Below are 20,775 nucleotides of genomic sequence, written 5' to 3' on the forward strand. Positions count from 1 at the left end.
AAGATTACCAAACATGCATTTTTGAACACTTATTGGAAACCAAATTTTGACACACAACAACAATATACCAACAATACATTTTAGAAACAACATACAAAATTTCCATTTATTAAAATCGTCGCGTTTTTTAGTTACCTGGTTTATATACATTATAGATCAACGGATCATTAACCTTCAGATGAATTCAATTCAAAATTTGATAAAAAATTCTACTTTTAAGATTCCAAAAAAACTGCATAAAAATTTATTTATCTAAATCGTTACATTTCTGAATTAACCCTTTAAGAGATTTGGCTCAAAAAATCGATACAAATCCTATACTTGAGAGATTTGAGAGATGATGAATCTATAAACCAAATCTTATCCAACTAGTTTTCTTTACGTTTTTTTTTTTGTTGTTGTTGGCATATTAATTTGTATTCGGACAGCTAGATTGATTGACTTCTTGTGAATGATTTGCTTTCAAAATTTGAAAAAGAAAATCTTTCAAATTAGACACAAAAACCACATTGCTTCAACTTTTTGTGTTTACACGTAGATAAATGTGATTCCAAAAAATGTGTTTTTCGGACTTGCGAATGTATGAAACGTGGAGCTTTTTAAAATTTTTTTATTTGAATTTTTTGTTAGTAGCAATAATTTTTCTTTGTATAATTCGTATTTGAGAAAATAAAAAGATGAAATTATATTACTTATGAATGTATAATGCAAATTATATAATTTTAGCAATTAACCGAGTAGATTTCTTTTTTTTAAATTATTAGTTTCAATTTTGAATAAAATGTTTCAAACATTCCTTTTTTCATTTCTAAGACGTATTTAATGGTAAAAATATAAAAAAAAGATTAATTAAGTTTTTCTTTAAATTTCTACTATGCCTAGAATATAATCGTCTTATTTTACTGACTAACCATAATTCCAGGTGATAATTCTTTTTTGCAAGCACATGATATTATTGTTCCAAAAATACCAAAGTCTGGATTTAAGATATCTCTATTCCATTGCTCCTCTATCCCTGTATTGAACATGTCACATCGATGTGGGAACATTTGATTAAAAATGGCAGATTTAAAAGACATCATGTCTGTACCATAAGGATCATCAATGCTTCAGTTGATCATCAATAATCTTCAGTTGCCGAATCTTTGCTTCGCCCACAATGCTGCCCAGGCGCTGAACGGAAAGAAGAATATGTTTTATGTAAATATAGTTATAAAAATATCGATTTGGACCATTTTGATTGGTTTGGAGATTTTCAAGAATCCTTAAAACAGATCCATCGCGCTCAGTTTTTCTCTTTATCTTTTGTCGTATATGTAAAACTCTACACTTGCTATATTTGAAGAAATGGTTCATTTGTTGCGAAGCTGGTTTTATGTGGAAGTTTGTTTTGCTTTTAATTCTGTTATTGTGATTTCTGAAGTCGAAACTACATGCTGATTTATTGGTAAGCATTTTCTTTTAACAAAATAATTTTTTCAATATAGATATTTTGAACTGAATTCGCGATGAATCTTTATCTCCGTAAACAATGTGTACCGATTCAATGTTGTAACATCTGAATTGGTCGCAAAACTGAAATGGCTTCCAATTAATTTCTTAACAATGACTTTCATTTCATGTTTAACCTCTTTACTACTCTGGCCGGTGTGGCTGTGTAAATTCTACACTGGTGGGTCGATTTTTATTTCACACAGCGGATGTAGGATGTAAGCGAGGAAATCTTTCGTGGAGACTCGTTTTGAATCATACAAACCTCGTTTGAAGTATAAACCTGTCTGCCAAAATATATTATTCACGCCCAGTTGACCCGTGTCGGTAGTGAAAGGGTTAACACTATATTTATAGAACCTATCAACTCCTTCCATAATTCTATTATGTATCGAAAAACCTGAATATTCTTTTTTGGAAATATATATGGATTACTAGGCATATACCGAAACATTTATCTGAATTTGTTTTTTTTAATGACCTAAAATCGAAGTATCTACGTGCAGTGTACCTTATTTAGCTAATATCCGGATACATACGGATAATAGATTTAATAAATATAAAAATCCGGTTCATTATATGAAATTTTTTCTAAAAGGCACTACAATACCTTCACAAAATAGATTGTAAAAAAAATTAGTAGTTATTCTTAGCGCAACACAGGTGCAAAATTTATAGACGTATTAACACATACCTTTTCACAAGTTGTGATAATTGGTGGAGGCGATTTTTTAAATTATGTGTAAAAAAAAAACTTGTATATATGAATATTCTGCTTATTTTGTAGTGTCGCGCGAAATTCATTGCAGTATAATGGTTGTAAAACTTGTAACTGTAATGGATACTGTTTATTAATAGCTACTATGTTAAAATATATCTAGAACTAAAAGTCCCCAATTTGCTTTACCCGTCAAAATGGCGAGTTTTAGTAAAAGTAGATAAAAAAACCCTTTACTGTAAATCTAATGTTAACATTATTGTACGAAATGTATTCTTATTCATGACAAGAATAAATTTACTGCTGTTTGAAAAATTAGTGAAAACAAGCCGACTCGGCAAGACTGGTTGCCATTATTACTAAGCGCCATAAGAAAACTCGTAAACGGCGTTTCTAAAATTGTTTAGTAAAGTAAGAGGGAAGCAAAAATAAGGACGAATTAATCTTGTTATAAGTATCATCTTGTAACAATACTAGATCGGCGATTTTACTATTTGAGATGGCTTTCTTTAAGGAATTCTTAAAGTGAACTTCACGAAACGAATCTCTGGTAATACACAAGTTCGTAAGAAACTCTACTGTGGGAGAAACTTGAAATCCTGTAACCATCGTATCAAAATCGATAAACAATGCGTGATAATTTTTATTTGAATTCTTGCCGAATCTTTCAATTTGAGTTGCAATTCCTTGTTAATGCCTACAAAATCGTATAGATACTTTTTGTTGGAAATGCCTCTTTTAATGCAAACTAGTTATTTCAAAACTTGTACTTCAAACGAAGCTGCAAGTATTACCGGGGAAAAGTGGGTACAACATGAATGAGTGTTAATAAAATGAACATCGATTGTTAAATCTTGTTCATCTGTATATTAAAAATCATCTTTTAAAACTTTCCTGAACATTGATTTACTTGGCGCATTCGTTCCTTTGCAATTTTTCCCTTTTACACCTGGAACAATTTATTTGGTGCATAATTCAACAAATAAGGGCTCGCTTTATTACTTTGAGAAATGTATTCAATATTTTAAACCATTTTTGCGAATAATCTGACTTTGAGCAAAAGTTAATAGCATTGGAATATTTTTATGCTGAGCCTTTCTCTTGAAGAAATACTAAGCAAATTGCTTCGAGCTATTCTGTATAGATACAAAATCGGTCAAAATCGGTACTCTACATGAAAATCTTTAGCTGTTGCTTTCCATGTAGTCCAATTATGAAGACGAGAAACGGAAAACTCGACGATGTTACCTCAATGTTCTACCAGAAGATGTTCAATTCCCTCACCCCTCCTTCAATGGAGGAACCGAGCAGATGGATGTCTTTACTGTGCCATATTATGAGGGATTTAATTTCACTGGATGAAAAAATTGGCACTTGCAAAATGTTTTGTACAATCTGCAGAATTCTTTGATTGCTCAGGAAAAATTGGTTATTACTTTCTATTTGGAAAAATTTCTGGACATTCGCTTCCGATCAACACTCGTCGTAGACGTCCATAAAAAGAATTTCATATTGGGAGAAGGTTGTACTGGTGTCTCGATTAAGTAGACGAATTATGTATTCGTCATGTTTAAGAGAGCAGATGAAATTTTAGTCAAAATAAAATGCTAACAAGACTTCATTAACTGAACGGTAATGGCCCATATTTAGGTAAAGATTCAAGCAATCTACTACTTGGAAAATGAATATTAAATTTCCATATTAAATCTTAAACATTGTTTCTGCGACAATTAGCTTAGTTTTTGCGATTTAATTCAGTTTAAGCTTATGAAATTATCTGATGGTTTATTTGTAGCAGTCATGACCAAGTCTCCTAGAACAGAAATATGCATTTTCTTTCATAGAAGCATTTATATTAATTTGTGCTTTAAGCGTAAATTTTAAAGCCAATAACTCCCGTGTAAATAGAAATGTATCATGCTAAACATAACTACTCTTTAGAGAAAAGCAAATTTTATAGGCTTTATCTGTATTCCTTGAAATCGGTCCATTTTCTGCAAGGTTTCTTGATCGGATTCTTCACTAGTATTTTAATTTCAGTGAGTTCTTGCTCTTGACATACCTGCTTTCACAGAATCTGTTTTTACATCATTATCGACGAGAATGTTTTTATTAAAAATGTAGCATTCTGTCGCCATCTCATTGTAAAAGTTTTCCTCTATAGGTTATTTTGTGCTCAATACGAAAGGACAGTTATTACGAAAAAGAAATGCAGATGGACTTCATCCTCTTAACTTTAAAATGAGCAATTCTCAACCGGGATTGCAAGATGGTAAGTTTGAAGATATGTAAATTTCATTCTTGCTTGATAATAGATTTTGGATAAATATTCATCTTACATTAAAGCCAGACTAGATGAATAAGAATTTGTTTCAGAAGATAGAAATCGGATTTGTTTTCCTATTGTCGCTGAAATAAGTGAACAGCCATTTTATCAGTCATGTTTTGAAAAGTTGTGCGCGTTAATGCTGATGAGAATATTCGTTGTTATATTACAAGCAATATCGATATTATTACTGGTGGTTTTAACGTTCAAGTTTCGTTTGCCAATGCGTATTCGAAATGAAAAATTGGATGTCTAATAGTGTAGCAAATTTATGATCGTTTGGTAGTCAATGTGGAGACCGTCTCTTGTTAGTATATTATGCGAAAGTAATAAAACGGAATTCACTTTAAAAGCTTAGAGATGAAGTGTGTAAGGTGCCCAATTTTAAGTGTTTAATCTCGTAATTCATTTTGCGAAAATAGATTTCAAATAAAAAAAAATACTTGGTAGTTGGAGTATACTTTCAACACAAAACCGTAGGATTTTAGCCAAGGGTAATCGCTATATGCCTGCCCGGAAATTTTAAATTTTAGTAAATGTTCAAAGAAATGCATCACACACTGTAGTTGGTGAATTAATAGTTATTTAGGAAACGAGAAAATATAAGCTTTCACATGGCATCTTCAGTCATCTGTATCCTCTTATCCCAGCTAATAAAATTGTCTCCATTTCTGAATTACTAGCAAACTTTCAATCCGTAATTGAAAAAATACGGTTAATATTTAGTGAAATGGCGTACCTATTAACATAAAATGTACGTAATATCACCTATAACCCATAAGGGAAATCACATTTAACGATTGTACATTTATAAATTGTCGCACCTAGTATTTATCGACTAATCCGAGAAGACACTCGTTTTCCTAAAAATAGTTCGTTGTTCTTGAACTGGAATGTTAACAGGAAAATGAATCTCCACTCTAAAATTTGGAAGCTTTTATTTGGTTTGGAATTTGAAGTAAACATTGGCTATTAAATCCAGTGATAATCGCAATAAATACGTAGATCTTCCCATTCATCCTATAAATTTATAACCTTTTCACTCTGTCGGATAAACCGATATTGTTCCTCGATTGGCCCAGCTGTCTTCTAAACTCCCGAAGCTCTTAAATATTGAAATATTTTCACTAAGACGGAGGGAATTTTTAAATAAAAAGCGACATCGAACTTCAAATGCTAATAATTCTATCTTTAACATGGCAGTTAAACGATGAAACAACTCATTTGTAAAACTTAGCGTGTGTTAATTATTCTAAAATACTGAATTTCCCTTGTATTGGTAACTTTCTAAGCCCGTATCCGATATTATGGCAGCTTTAATCTATTGTCGTATTTGTATACTATTTCATGTATTTTTTGGTCACTATGCTCACAATTAAAGAGTTTATTAAAATTGAGTAACGGCCGTTATATTTATCAAATGCAATATTTTTCAGGACTCCTAATATTCTCCTGCATCAAGAATAAAGGTTTTAAAGCCGATCTGGGTTTGCTTTTTCTGGACGAAGTCGCTCATCTTGCAACTCTTCAACGTTCTGAAATTAACTAGTCAGCTGTATTGTGAAATGACTGAAGTACGTTAGTTTGCTTGAATGATCTTGGAAATAATAATGTTCACCTGGCTTATCAACAGATGAACTTAAGCATGACTTTAAGTAAATGTCAAGCCTATAGAAAATTTACAGAAATGTTCTTTCTCAATCTGTACATTTCAATCAAAAAATTAGCTTTAACTAAATGGATAAATAATTCTGTACTATCATGCAAGGGAACTTCAATGTCTAGCAAGAGCTCATCGGAATTCTTTAATGTTTAAATTTTTAATTTTAAATTGTTTCAAATGAAACGGACAGAGCAATCGGAAGCTATGTAATCTTTAGATTGGTTAAAGTTTGGTGCTGATAATGTCATACTAAGGCCACATGTTCGATTCCAGTTCAGCCTCTCGGAAGCAGCAAATCAATGCCCCTCTTCTAACTAAATATTAAGTCGGCAAGCAAAAGTGAATATACGTGCATTTAACAAGCATTTCGGCAGTTATTGCCGAATTTCCGATTTTTTATCTATAAACTCGTCTATTCCCACGATGCACGAGTTATTTTAGTCTTACTATATTTCGGTTCCTCGCCATATGCGCTATACCGATATATTTCACCGATAATATTCCTTTTCATGCAGATGAAAAACAGCCTCGGGGGTAGTTAACATCAACGAACGACTCTTCAAATCTTTAATTCGTTTGAAACATTGATCCAATATGAATAGCACTCTAGTCTTAGTTTTCGTTGTTTCCTAAAAATCGAACTCAATTTACCGCTTAAATCAAGCCTAGAAAGTTGTTTAATCGATCTTTTAAAATGTTTTTACAGTATTAACTAGGATCTTAACTATTCTGTTCAAGCCATTTAATTAGAAGGTATTCGCCACATTTCCTCACGAAATTTATTAGTATAGGAAACTCGGATCGGTAAAGAATGAGTCGGAGTACTTTAGTTCTTGAAATCTTATGACATTAAATCTTCAGCCTTGTCAAATGTTGAACTTCTGTCGATTAACAGATCATTAAAATGTATCGAGAAACGACTTTAAAGAATTAGTTCAAATTATCAGATGGTTTCAGTTCTTAGTTAAGGGCAGGATTTTAAAAGTATAAATGACACTTAACTGGTTCATTAGGGAAGGTCAAAACAATCGAAAACAGCTTGGAGAATAGGTGGGTCGGAAGGGAGGTTAACACGGTAAGTATATATTGGTCCCTTTTCGGTTTACTTTTCGTCTGGGCTGTTTGGGACCGGCGGTCTAAACGGAAAGTAACGGTCCCCAGGGAGCTGATACTTAACGTGTTAACGAATTGGGACGTATTAGACAATCATAAAAATGGAGAACGAGTGCTAAGTGGGATTGTAATTAAATGATTGAACATTAATATGGTGGGATGGATGAAGAATTTGAACCAGTCAAGTGTAATTTATACTTTAAAAATTATTAATGATCTAGAGATTCAAGTACTGATGGTAGAATGAAACTATCATACGTTGACATGCGGAATGTACGTAAAATGTCTTGTTTGATTGGCCGAGTCCCAACTTAATATTTCGTAAGAAATGTAAATTTACTAGATCCAATTTAAACATAGCTTTTCGGCTTTTGGGCTCGGATCAAGTTTATTAAGAATGGAATCTTTCTCAATAGAATGAGCCTTTCAACGTAATTTTTTAAAATTTTCAGAATCTTTAGTTTTCGACAATTTTGGACTAATGCAGTTCTGTGAAAGCTAATCTTCTGATGGTGTGTAAAAGGAAATTAATAAAATGGGGATTCAAATTATAACGCTTTTGTCACTTTCTCGTGATTTCAATGCCTCTAAAGATGTCATTTCTAAATTGAACTGTTCTAGTAAATCTAACTTAACGAAAGAAAACATGCAACTAATTACAAAATGCGTAACAATACTTTCTATTAGTATCTCTTTAATCGAGGTAGTATCGTAATTACGAGATCTCTTAATTTTGGCTGGAATAGTAGTGGATAGCAAGACCCTTAGTACCATGAGCACCAGTCCTTTCTTGACTTGCATTAATTCCGTGAATTTTCTCAATATTAATTGAATCCTTAATATTTTAGTTGCTTTTACTTTTAAAGGCGACATTTTTATGTTCCCAACATTTTAATTGCCAGATAAAATGCCGCTTCTGGAATCGAGCTTAATATCTCGTAGAACACGCGTAGACGTGAATTTCGAATTGTTTCTCTAAAATAGCCCACATAATTTGTGCACCAATCGGTTACTTCCATTTTTTTTTGTCTCCCTAATTTTAAGGATTTAAATTCTTAACTGTCCGTTTCATTCGATTCTAATATCTAGGTTAAAGTCATTGAATTTGTTAGGATGGCTTCGGTAGATGTATCTGAAACTGAATCTGATTTTTCTGACATGCGAATTTAAATATTGCATTTATCTTTCATAACTTATGTCGCATATTTGTATGTTAATCTTGTCGGTATTTATAATCCATGATTTTAATGTAGAAATATAAAGAGTTTCAGAAAATCCCTCCATTGAAGTTCCCTTCCCGCTTTAAAAGCTTTAATTGAAATAAAAAATTATCTTAAACTTAATTTGATAAGCAAATCTTTCAATTTTGCTTGCGTAATAATATTTTGACTGTGAATCATGACTTAAAGGACGATTCAGCTATCTTATCTCAGCACGATATTATTGATTTGAATATTGTATAGAAGATTTAGAATTGTGTAGGGAACAGTAAGAGTCACGATGCTTAATTTTAATAAATTCTGTATTTCTGATTATAATGAATATTAATGTACATTATCAGGCTGGATGGTGTATGTTTAAATAGATTTTGTGAAATTATTTAATCATAAGTATTTTCAATAACTAGAATTGTTTAACGATATTCATTAAAAATAGCGAAAGCATCAAATGGAAGTCAAAGTAAATCTGAAACAAAGTTCGAGTTCGAATAATTCCCGTCATTAAATCTTGAGCTTTGAACCATTTTTCATACTTGGTCGTATTTAAGTTATACTCGTGCGGTGCAAGCATTTTGATTTCTTAAATGCATTGATTTCACTGTGTCAATTTACATCTTAAAAGGCCGAAACATTGAAATTTCAAAAATGCTTCCCGTATTACATTAGTCTTTCATGGCAGAGGAAGTTTTGAACATCAATCCTAATAATTCAAAAATATATTGAAAACAAAAAATTTACTCGTTTCGAAAATTCTCGATTCGTTCAATCGACTTATAAATCTAAACATTCTTAATGAGTTGAACGTCAGTAAAATTAGGGTTAATCTGAATTCAGTCGAATTGCAGCAATTTTATTCTTTATTACCGCAATTAAATCTCTTTGGTACCATCACTCGTCAATTAACGATGCGTTTCGCATGTCTTGAATGGGTTTTACTTTTTGTATCTCAGTAAAAGCAATGGCATAATTTTTTAAAATTGAACACCCTACATTCGGAATACAAATTTAATGTCATTTAAAACTACCAAAATTTAAAGTTGCTTACAATATCTAACTCGTGATCCGCCTTTAAATATTAATAAGTCGTGAATATAGAATGTAATATAATGTATTGAACCGTAACTGTTAAAGAACAAGTGATCTTACAGTGTTACGGGAAGTTAGCTTCTGATATTGAATCTGGTTTCTATCTAAAATACGAGCCAGACAAATCCGTTATCCTTTTCATCTGAATTAGTCTAAATTGGAGATTTAAATAAAAAATGTAGTATTTTAGCGATACATTTTTACAATGAAATCCTGGCGTTTTTAGATTTATTGTCGTGTGACTAGTCTTGACTACCGGAATATAATCGGCATGTGTTCTTCAGCGGAGTTCCATAAATTTAATCCCCTTCCTCTGTAGTGCAAGGTGGCTCATAGCTTTGCCGGCAAGCTAAGAAACCATCTTCTGCCAAATATCGAAGCTTTTTGATCTTGGTGCTTGGCCAACACCAAATCGAAACGTTTCGAACAAAATGAATCGTTGGAATTAATAGTTTCGGCAAAAAGTTGTGAGTAGTTCAAATGAAATGTTTCTAATGTCAAATTTTGAAATACAAAGCTGAGAAAGGGTTCAAAATATCTTAATTTTGGTGCAATTACTTTGGCAAAAAAAAAAAAATAAAATCCATGTTAAATTTGAAGCTGATTAAATACTTAATGTTCAGACTACTCACACTTCAGAATGTTGCCAAATTTCAAGTAGGCGCGATTGTTTTTGATAATGGAATTTGTCTGGTTAAAGGTTAGGAGATGCGACCTTTTAAAAATCATTAAATTCATATGTGCTACTCTCTATTACATTTCTATATTTGATTCTTCTGCAGTAACTGAATTCGCCAAGAAACTTGTAGTGTACCTCGTGTCTGATTAAAACAAATTCTCCTACTTTATCCAGTATAATTCTAGTAGGTTTCATTTCAAACTTCCCCACACTGATAGGCTTTAATTACTATTAAACTGGCGTATATTATACCGCGTTTAGTTCTTAAATTTTATATGCTCTAATTAATCGTCTGGTCGTTTGATGCAATAGCAATTTCTAATGCTGAGCGTAAAGTAGTTATGATTTTTAACTTAAATTTTTAAATCGAAACTCGAGCTTGTCTTGCAGCTAGGCATTAAACTTGAACAAAATAAAACATTGGAACTTTTGATACATAGATTTAGAGAAATTGGATTCGGTATGTAAACGAATATAAACTTGCAACTTGAATTTGTGCTAAAGAACTGTCGTTACAGGCTTCTTAAATATCTTGCTCACCAAATAGTTGTGGAATTGAATTTTAAGATTAGATTGTAAGGATTTTTTTTTGTATGGACATGTAAACGGTGAGCTTTTAGGAATAGTCCGTTTCGAGTTTTAGATATATTAAACATTTTTTAACGCAAATGAAAACATTAATACCGTATTTCTTTCGAAACTTCGATACGTGCCAGATTCTTGAAGCCTGTTTTAATTGGGGATTTTAATTGTTTTTCTGCCCACTTCTTAACTTCGGTGATGACTGCCGGTAACTGTGCTAGCCAGTTAATCGACAGTCTTCTAAATTCCAGAGCATTTTTGAACTCGATGCTTGATCACCATCGAAGTCAAAATGCTTTGGAATTGAAAACCTATCGTGAATATGTAACGTGATTTGGATAGAAATATCGCGTTGAAGGTGAATAACTTTCCAAAAATTATTAAAAATACCCTAATTACGAACTTGACGTCAGTTCTTTAGCAGTACATAGCTATATCTATAGTTTTGATGGCAATTAAAAGCTACCGCGATAAAATTCCATTGGTTTTACTGGTGTTTTTAAAATTTAGAATTAACCTACTTATAAAATAGAAATCGCTCTAGTCCGAATTGCATGCTTACGGCGCTTAATCTCTTCAAATGAAGACTATAAAATCTGAAACTTCGTTCCTTTTTAAATAACCGAATTGTCTCAATGATGCAGGCTGTCCTTCCCGTACTTTGCTTTCATTAATCTTCCTGCGGCTCGTGTAGAAATTACCTAACCATCGTATTACTAGGTCTAAATCTTAATTTGTTAGCTGACACTTCGTATTCTCTTCCTATTCTTTCCTTTAGTCTAATTTCGCCATTATCATTAATTTCGTTCCGCTACCTGAAGGTGGAAGTCTATAACAAACTTCAAAGCTTTTGGCGCAATTCCGGTGGGGAAGTCATTTGCAAGTCACGTTCTTGCAAAGAATTTAATTAAAACAAGCTATTCCTTCCCCAAATCAATTCAGTATGTCTATTCTGCTTTAAAACTCTTCATTGGTATATTAAGGAGAAACTGGTAACTAGACGAATTTCTCTTCAAGCCAAGGAAATCGCTTTCTCATAAGTAAGGAAATTTAATCCTGACAAAGCAAAACATAGGATCTTGAAAAATTAATCGGTAAAATTCCCCGTTTGTTCTAAATTATCATGTGAAGATAAATATTTTAACTTTTTTCACGTACCAAATCTAACTCTTAACGCATTTAAAAACGTTCAAATTAATTTGTTCGAGAAATCTTCTGCATTTGTAAAGATTGTTTTGGCTGCTTCAGAATTGGCGCGGAACATGAAAGGTTCGATTTTAAAAAGCATCATCCAGCCTTTAACTGGTTAAATCTAATTTTTTTTCCTTTGTTTTAAAACTTTGAACACGTTTATAAATGTTAATGCTGTTGTAAAACAAATTTCATTATTTAATGATTCGAATGTTAAGCTGAAGTGTACAAGTATCTTGTAGAAAATGTTGAAATATTTAGAATCGGTTGTTATTTGTTTATAGTATTGTATTGAATGTGTCGTCCTGCTTATGACTCCATTTAGATTAAATGTTAACATTTAGTCCATGTAGATGCTAATCGAAATAAAAGCTTAAGTTTCAGTACACTTAAGCTATCTTTTGTAACGGAGTGTAACTCGTGTATTTATCCATCTACTACATATATAGTAGATGAATGTTCCATTAATGAGAACGACAAATTGCATGAAATTTAGTTTAATAAACTAAAGGTTCGCTTTTGCGTTGAATAAGAAAACAATTTGTTGGAGTAGCGATGCCTCGTTAAACACAAGAAATTTTAAATAAGGCTGATTTCTTTGCATGCAAATGTGCTATGCCAATCTTAGTATGCAAAGAGTCGCCTTCACAATAGTGATGGAAAATCGTATTTGAAAGCATTTGGCAACTCGGATATGTTGCGATAGGATAACTTTTCAACTAGTATTTACAGTCGAGTATGCTCAGAAAGAACGCTAAAATTAGCATAATTTGCGATAATGGTTCAGTAATACAAAAACTTGTTTTCATTTTAATGTACTTAAAATTAAAATATTTAACAATGAGTGATGTGCCACTCGTTGAAACGATGTAAAGAACGATTTTTTTCATTATAAATAGCATTATAATTAACATAACTCTACTATTTTTCGAAAACGGTTTATTTAAACTTTGTTGTATTTGCTAAAAATTTGTAAATAACAATGTTTGTAAATGAAATACTCCATGAGGTTGTATTGAAAAGAATTTGTTCTGTGTGTACCGAAATGATATCTGAACTTATTTTTAGTGATTATTTCTATCTTAAATGTATATATTTGTAGCAATTTTAAGTAAAATTATGGTTTTCAAACCTATACACTTGTGAAATCTTTGCTTTTTGAGATATAAAATCCTTTTTGAAAGATGCTGATGCTGCAAGTTGTCCCGCATTATTCAAGGGGAAAATGGCAAATGATCCCATTTCAACCACTGCGCTATAATAAGCTTAAAAGCGCATATCTTTTCAGATTCTCATTTTGTCTACTTGATTCTGTATATTTAATATGTAAATGTATTTCGCTTATTATATTACTGCGTGTATAGATTACGAATCATACATGATCCATTAATTGTTATATTAAAATGGATATATATCATTGGAAAAGCGGAAGTTAAATACTCCACAAAATATTTAATGTTAAAATTCATTAGTGCTGTCTTTTGAGATAGAAGTTTAACATATTTTAAATATATTTTGGTTGCACAAGAAATTATCATTTGAGCATAACAAATCCGAAATGGAATAGTCTTGATGATAAAATGCTAAATTTTAATCTCCTAATTTGTTTTTACTTCTATCTCGTTTCAATGACTTATGTAGCGTCTTAAAAGTGGAGCTACCTGTAAATCCTTGTTGTCTGTTTTTTACTTGGTTGCAGAGGTTGTCGCATCTATTTTAGTTATTTAAGCTTTAGCAATCTATGCTGTTGTATTGGTAGATTTGTCTGGGCAATTTTTAAACCTTAGATATATCGGAATAAAACTTAACAATGTTAATTTTTTAATTAGACTTGTATGAAACTTGATTTTCATACAATTGTTTTATTCATTCCATACACTCAATGATGTGAACATGAAATTTCGAAGTAAACTATGAAATTGTTCTTAGAATGCGACAAATGTGTTTATTAATAAAGTCGGTTTCCTTCATAATTTGGAGTGATTTTGTTCTAGTGTTCTTTCCTGTTGCTGACTTTTAATTTTATATTGTTGCACCTTCCCATTAATATCTTGATTTATCAGGAGGCGTTTGTATTTCTAAAGGTTTTAAATCTCGTATAAGATTTCCGAAATTTTAACTATTTTATTCTACGAGCTTTTAAATCGACTTTTATTAAAGTTTAAATTTAATCGATTACAAATGCTAGTTGGAATCCGAACGGATATCGTTTTAATTATTTGAACTTTAACCTAGTTGATTATTTTTTTTCTAGGCTCTTGTTACCATCTACAATCCGATTTTTTCCCAAAAGATGGAAATAAGGACGATACAGTTACTCTATAATGAGAGTACATTCTAGACATTGGAATCTCCTATTTAATGCCTCCCTATTGAAATACCTACGCCTTCTAATTATAAATTTTAAATTCTTCGTATAGACTTAAAACATACGAAACATTTCTGAATTTCCGGGCTATTATGAACCATTTACCTTTAATTTGTATAATTTCGTGTTAGCCTAATTTCTCTCTTTCTCTGTGAATTTTGATATTTCGCTTCTTAACTTTTACGTGAAATGTTTCTCCAATGTTAGTTCATATCCGACATTAAGCTTCGGCAAATTTTGGATTTAAAAATTGCCTGAGGGTGAAACAATATTGACTCGATATCATTTTAATGCGAGTCTTGATTAATATTAACCCTTCTAGAGGCGAAGGCGTCTATATTCTGCAAATCTGCTTTGGGATCCGTAAAACCACCCTATTTTTATCCTGTACTGTTATTCTTGTATGAATAGACTTCCCTTCACTCCCGAAATATTATTCAAAAATTTATAGAAATCTTTCAAGATTCTAACTCGTTTTGTATTTGTATAGTCCATTTATATTGCTAGAAGTACAGACATAAATCTGAACTTGAAGATTAAAAAATGGAAATTCGTGAAAATCTTAACGGTTAAAACATTTTCATTGTCGCTAGATTGTAAACTAGGCAAAGAACTGATATAGAAATAATACTTCCCCGCAGCATTTTTACATTAGCTAGTTACGGCAGAAAGTACATATGTCTTGTCAATATATGTTAAGAACAAATATCTTCGAATCGGTTTTACTGCAGGTAAATGAATATTGCACACTGTTAATTTGGGGTTTAAATAAATATAGTCGAAAGCATTAATTGTTTCGAATGATAATTTATTTGCCCACTGAAAAAAAATCATAGAAATATCAAACTGTAATAAGTGTGTTGATATTATCCTGGGTGATGCTTATTATTAGAATTCAGCAATTTCTTCGTTATTGTGTATAACATGCCATATATTAAGGAAGTTCTTTCTTGATTTGAATTTAAGCTGTAATGAACATAAAGTTGAATAAGTTTTACAATATTCGCTTCAAATTAGGAATAACTAGAATTAATCAATATCAACTTCGATCTCATTCATTTTCCAGCCATTTCGAAAATTGAATCATTTACTGCCTTTAAGTCCATAATGTGTTTATGAAGGGATTTACAAAACGTCAATTTATTAGCCAAGAAGCAGCGAGTATTTCTTTTTGTATGAGGGTGCTTTTCTCGTTATTGTTTAAAGATTACACATAAAATGAGTAGGCATCTTGCATTCATATTTAAGTTACAAATAACAGCCGTCAGAGCAATTACTAAGGCACATCTGGAACAAATCTCAACGGCAATCATTTTTCAAATGGTCATCTCTTTCTTGCAGCAATTGATGTGTTCAGCTTAAACGTAATAACAGAACTGGTTTGGTAGATACATTTAGTATCTACCAAACCAATAATGGAGTGTATTTAGAGATGAAATATTGTGTAGGCATTGTCGGATGCTTTTCAGTCATGAATTTTTTGCATAAATTGCGTCTTGTTTGCTTGCGTAATTGCTTGTTTACTTAAAATCGGAAATTTAATTTTCGGAAATTGTCAGGAGTCATTTCGTCGAGAGGAAAGTACGGTTCTATATGTGGTAGCATTAATAAGTGTAGTGATAAGCAGACAGAAGGGATTTTATCTTAATTGCGAGAGGAAAACTGTAAATGAGGAAATCATTCGATTTTCTTTGTTTGCATCATCTATTCCAGTTGGTTCTTTAAGCTGCGAAATTCGAAATATTGTACGATGACGGATTCTTATCAATAATTATCAAACATCGGACTTGGATCTTATCTTGGATTTAAACGCCTGCTATTTACCATTATCTTCTTATTTTAGCTGCGCTCAATTACTGACTCGGTTTTATACGACTGGTTATTCAGCACTTGATTCGATGCTGCTTGAATACTTGATTCAAAAACTTGCTCAATTGCTGATTCAAACTTGCGCACGGCTCAATCCTCAAGTCACTAAGAATCGTTTGAGCTTCACTCTGACTCAATAATAACTGATTCAATCGACTAACTATACGACTGATTCTAGTTTGGTCCTAACAAACCTTTATAACTTCCAAGATGTAATCTTCCGTAATCTGCTTCCCATTGGTCTTATCGACAAATGATTGTCAAGTTTGTTACCAAGTCCGGGATTCGTTCATTCGTGACTCTTTCAACATCAAATAGGGTTGTCCATAAAACTGTTTCTTAAGATGGAAGAAAATGTTCTGGGAAACAGAATTACAAATTCGTAACACCACGTTACGCATCAAAATTTCAATTAAAAATAATCTCGAAGAATTTGCTGGTCGCCAAGCGCGGTTGTTTGTAATAAGTTTTTTTCATTCTAAACCTAATTAAGGATCTGATATTAGTTCTAGTGATGTCTTCAGAATTAAAATACAAATTCTTTTAAGAATTGCTTTTGCGATGCTTGGTTATTAAAATTATGAAAACCAGCTGAATCCGTTACAAACTTTATTGGTTTCATAAAAAAATTAATATTTTTAATAAAATATTATTTTGTATAAATTTCCTAAATTAAAGCGTCGTTTGAAAGTTACAGTACTGATTTTATCAAATGCTCTTTTAGTTAAAAAAAATATCCAATAACAAAAACATCTGACAACAGATTTTCCATTTCCCATATTTTTTAATCGTATCAAAGTGAAGAAATCGTTACAATTCTGTGATATCAAAAAGGATACTCAGCCAACAGGTCATAGTTTCACCTGAAAACTTACCTAATTAAGGATAAATCTATCGGCTATATGTCGCTTGTCAACAAGTCCGCAAATATTTAGAAAGCGTAAATGTATTAGCAATTTTTTTTTAATTTTAAAATTTCTTTCCTGACATTTATTGTAAAATTTCTTCGATTAATTAAAACTCCAGTACTTTTTAGATATATCATATGTAAAATACCCATGTTTTGTACTATGTTAAAATGTATTGTCTTAAAGATTCAGACACTTAATTGGCCTTTTTCGGCGATCAAGAGCCAAAATATATTCGACTTCTACATTATTTACCAAAGCAATTAAGTTTCAGAAATATTTTTAGCTTAAATGCCTAAAACACTGAAATATTTGTGTTTACAGCATTTAAAATAGCGTTAAAATACACATTTACATTAATTATAAATACTTGCAAAGAAAAAAAAAGTTAGTTGAAATTCTAAATTTTATATACTTTCTTGCTTATGAAAGGTCTGATTTTATGATTCATAGATTGAATGAGCAAGAACATGGCACAGAACTTTCTTTATTGCCGTGATGTTTTTATGGTGACAACTAAAAAATTTCTAAAAGGGTCCATTTAATGAAATGGAAATCATTCATGAAACATTAAAACCTGAGGAAATGTAATTTGTTTTTTAACATAATTTCTTGATAACGAGTCATTTATAAAAAAATTATGGGCAGGACAGAAATGAAGTGCATAAACTCTTCCTATCTCTTACGAGTATATCAAGCGATTACCAGAAATAGTGGTAGTAAGGCGTATGAGCATATAAATCATGGAGCATGGGACATTTATGATTAATTATTGCTTTTGGTTAGAAAAACAAGGACTGTTCCTACAATGTGATATTGTATTTCTACAAAAGTAATCAAAAGTCGATGATTATTTTCATAGACCGATCGTGATTACTTATTTCTGAGAAAGCAATCGCTGATCGTGAAAAAGAGCTAATGCAAATCACATTTTCTGGCCGTAGATTCATGATTGTTTTAAATCGGTTAAGCAGGTCCGGGTAGCCTGTTTGGTAGGGCGTTGTATTCGCGTCCCTTGAGTTGCGAGTTCGAACACCGCCGGCCGAAGACTATCCCTGTGTGTGTGGTTGCTGGCGCATGTATAACTCTGTCGTGGTCACAAAATCCTCCATTTCGAGAGTAATACCACTAGGGGTACTGGATCAGAGGCGATCGTTCTCTGATTCAGGTCTAAATTACGATCTGTGGATGAGTGAATGAAATGCATGAATGAAGTCCGCCCCTAAAAATGGTTGTGATGTGTATATAGCTTGGCCCTTAACATCACACCACACCTCACCTCCGTTTCTTGAGATCATGTGGCCACTTTCCGGTTTGGTATAGACTGAAAAAACAAGACACGCACTCTTGGCTTAAAATCACTGACTTTTAAAGTTAGGGGGCGTGTCTATGACAAATGCCATTAGAAACGACAACAGCAAATCTATTAATCTAATTAAGAGAACTTAATGATAAGAACTCGTAATGTGTTGAAATAAGAAAATAAATATGAACTGCACATTATTTTAAAAATTTATTTTGATTCTTTTACATAATATTTTTTAATGAGTTATCATTTTGTAACATCTCGTCAACATGAGTAGTGGAATGAGTTATACCTTTTTAAAAAAATCCGTAAACTGTTGATTAAGATTTTAAGATACTTCTGTTTTGGATATCAAGTTCTTTCTTCCCTTCATAAATGACATGTCACGATTTTCATTCTACTTTTGATGAATTTATATTAGTTGGTGAGCTTTTAATCGATAAAAAAAGAATTTATTTAACGGCTGTTTAGTTTCTCTAGTGAAAATAAATACAATATATATGTAACAATTTTCGGATCCTGTCGGCTTTTTAATGTGTAACATTATTTTATGTGAAGTAGAATGCAGTTTGAAGACAGTGAAGAGATTTTTTTACATTTTTAAATTCTTTTTAATCCATCGGGAAAGCATAATTATTTACAAGCAAAGACGCGGACATTGCGCGTCCGCCACAGCGCAATACAAAAGCCGAAGTGGGGAAAAAAGACCGAAATAAATTATCCCTCGCCTTATATAACCTTACATTTTGATAGGGAAAATATTTCTTCACAGTGCTAATATCTTATTAAGATTCTGATAGGGATTTCTGACACATGTCAATCACTTGTAAGGGAAACACAGGGATCTTTTAAGAAAGAATGTGCTTACTGGACATTTTTACCCTTTCATGCCGAGCGTGTGAAAGTATCTCGGCGTTTAGCTGATTAAGCAATTTTATGAAGCTTCTCTTGAATTAATTAAGTAGAGACAGTGGAATTGGATCACGAAATAAGAGAATGAACTTATTATGGGTTAGATTAAGATAAAACTTTGGAAATTTATTAAATTGAAATTAAGAGTTTAAAATATCATTACATATATAATATAAGCATGGAGCCTAAATAAAACGAAATGGAACAATTTTTTTTAATGGATTTTGGAAAACATTTACCGTTTTATTTGCTATCATTGCAAAAGTTACCTATTTCACTTAATAGTTAAAATTTCAATTTATTTGAATTCTATGACTGACGCTTTTGCGCTTATGTTTTCATATCCAGATTTAAATTATTTACTACTTTTTTATACTTTTAGTAAAATACTAAAAACAAATTATTTGTTATTATATTTGTTATATAAATTATTTGTTATTATATTTGTTATATAACAAATTATTTGTTATATAATTATTATTGTTTTATGCATTATTATTATTTTAAGATATGAATAGTTATCTTGATGATGCGAAAAAATTGTTTTGTATATTTTGAAGAATTGTTATTTAATCTTCTTTTGATTTTTTTTGAATTCGTGAATTTAATAAAAATTGTTTCATTTCTGTAATATATTTATTTGTTAAGACACTTTTCTCTTTTTTACATTGCAGGACTTCAGATTCGATACCCGATTCCACACGAAGAGCCATCGTGTAAGCGGGCCTGGTGCACGCTAACTCCGTTGAGACCAAATGTTATCCCTTTGGTGTGGTGTGGAAGTTTGGAGAGGGTGCGCCATCTCAGATGTCGTCCTCGTCATCTGACCGCAGTTCAAAATTTACGTCCTAAAATAGCCCTATTGTTGCTTTAAAACGGGACGTTAATATAATTTAACTAAATATTTTTACACTGCTTTGTATAGCAATATGAGATAATGTATACGAATATTCATGACTGTGAATGTACAAAAATTCTTCCCATTTTTATTCATATTGCGAAAGAACATCGATTGAAAATTTCTAAAAAGCTAAGCTTATATTTTTATAAATTTCAAATTTAACTCAAAGCGAATGAACTGTTTACAAACGTATATTGCTAATAGTTACGTTTGCTTCAAATTCGAAAACAACACATTTCTCTAAATACACTTAATTCTTCTCTGTAAAACAGCATTGGAAATGAAAGTTATTTTTGTTTGCTTTAATCTTTAAACAAAGTGCTCACTTAGAAATGATGCAAATTGTATTTTCTGCTCATACATTCATTACCGATTAAAGACTATAGCTAAATCTCCTGGGATGAATGAATTACAAGAGCGCAGTTTGGTAATGAAATCCCTT

At 31.6% G+C, this 20,775-nt stretch overlaps 1 long non-coding RNA gene across 1 annotated transcript; it reads left to right on the forward strand.

Annotated features, from left to right (window-relative positions):
* The first annotated feature begins 1,338 nt into the window (after positions 1 to 1,338).
* On the forward strand, positions 1,339 to 20,408 carry LOC129963767 (uncharacterized). Its single transcript, XR_008784012.1, has 4 exons — positions 1,339 to 1,447; positions 4,374 to 4,481; positions 5,972 to 6,109; positions 20,107 to 20,408. It is a non-coding gene; the product is annotated as an uncharacterized LOC129963767 (long non-coding RNA).
* The last annotated feature ends 367 nt before the right edge of the window (positions 20,409 to 20,775 follow it).

The sequence above is a fragment of the Argiope bruennichi genome, chromosome 3 (assembly GCF_947563725.1).
Source record: "Argiope bruennichi chromosome 3, qqArgBrue1.1, whole genome shotgun sequence".
NCBI lineage: Eukaryota > Metazoa > Arthropoda > Arachnida > Araneae > Araneidae > Argiope > Argiope bruennichi.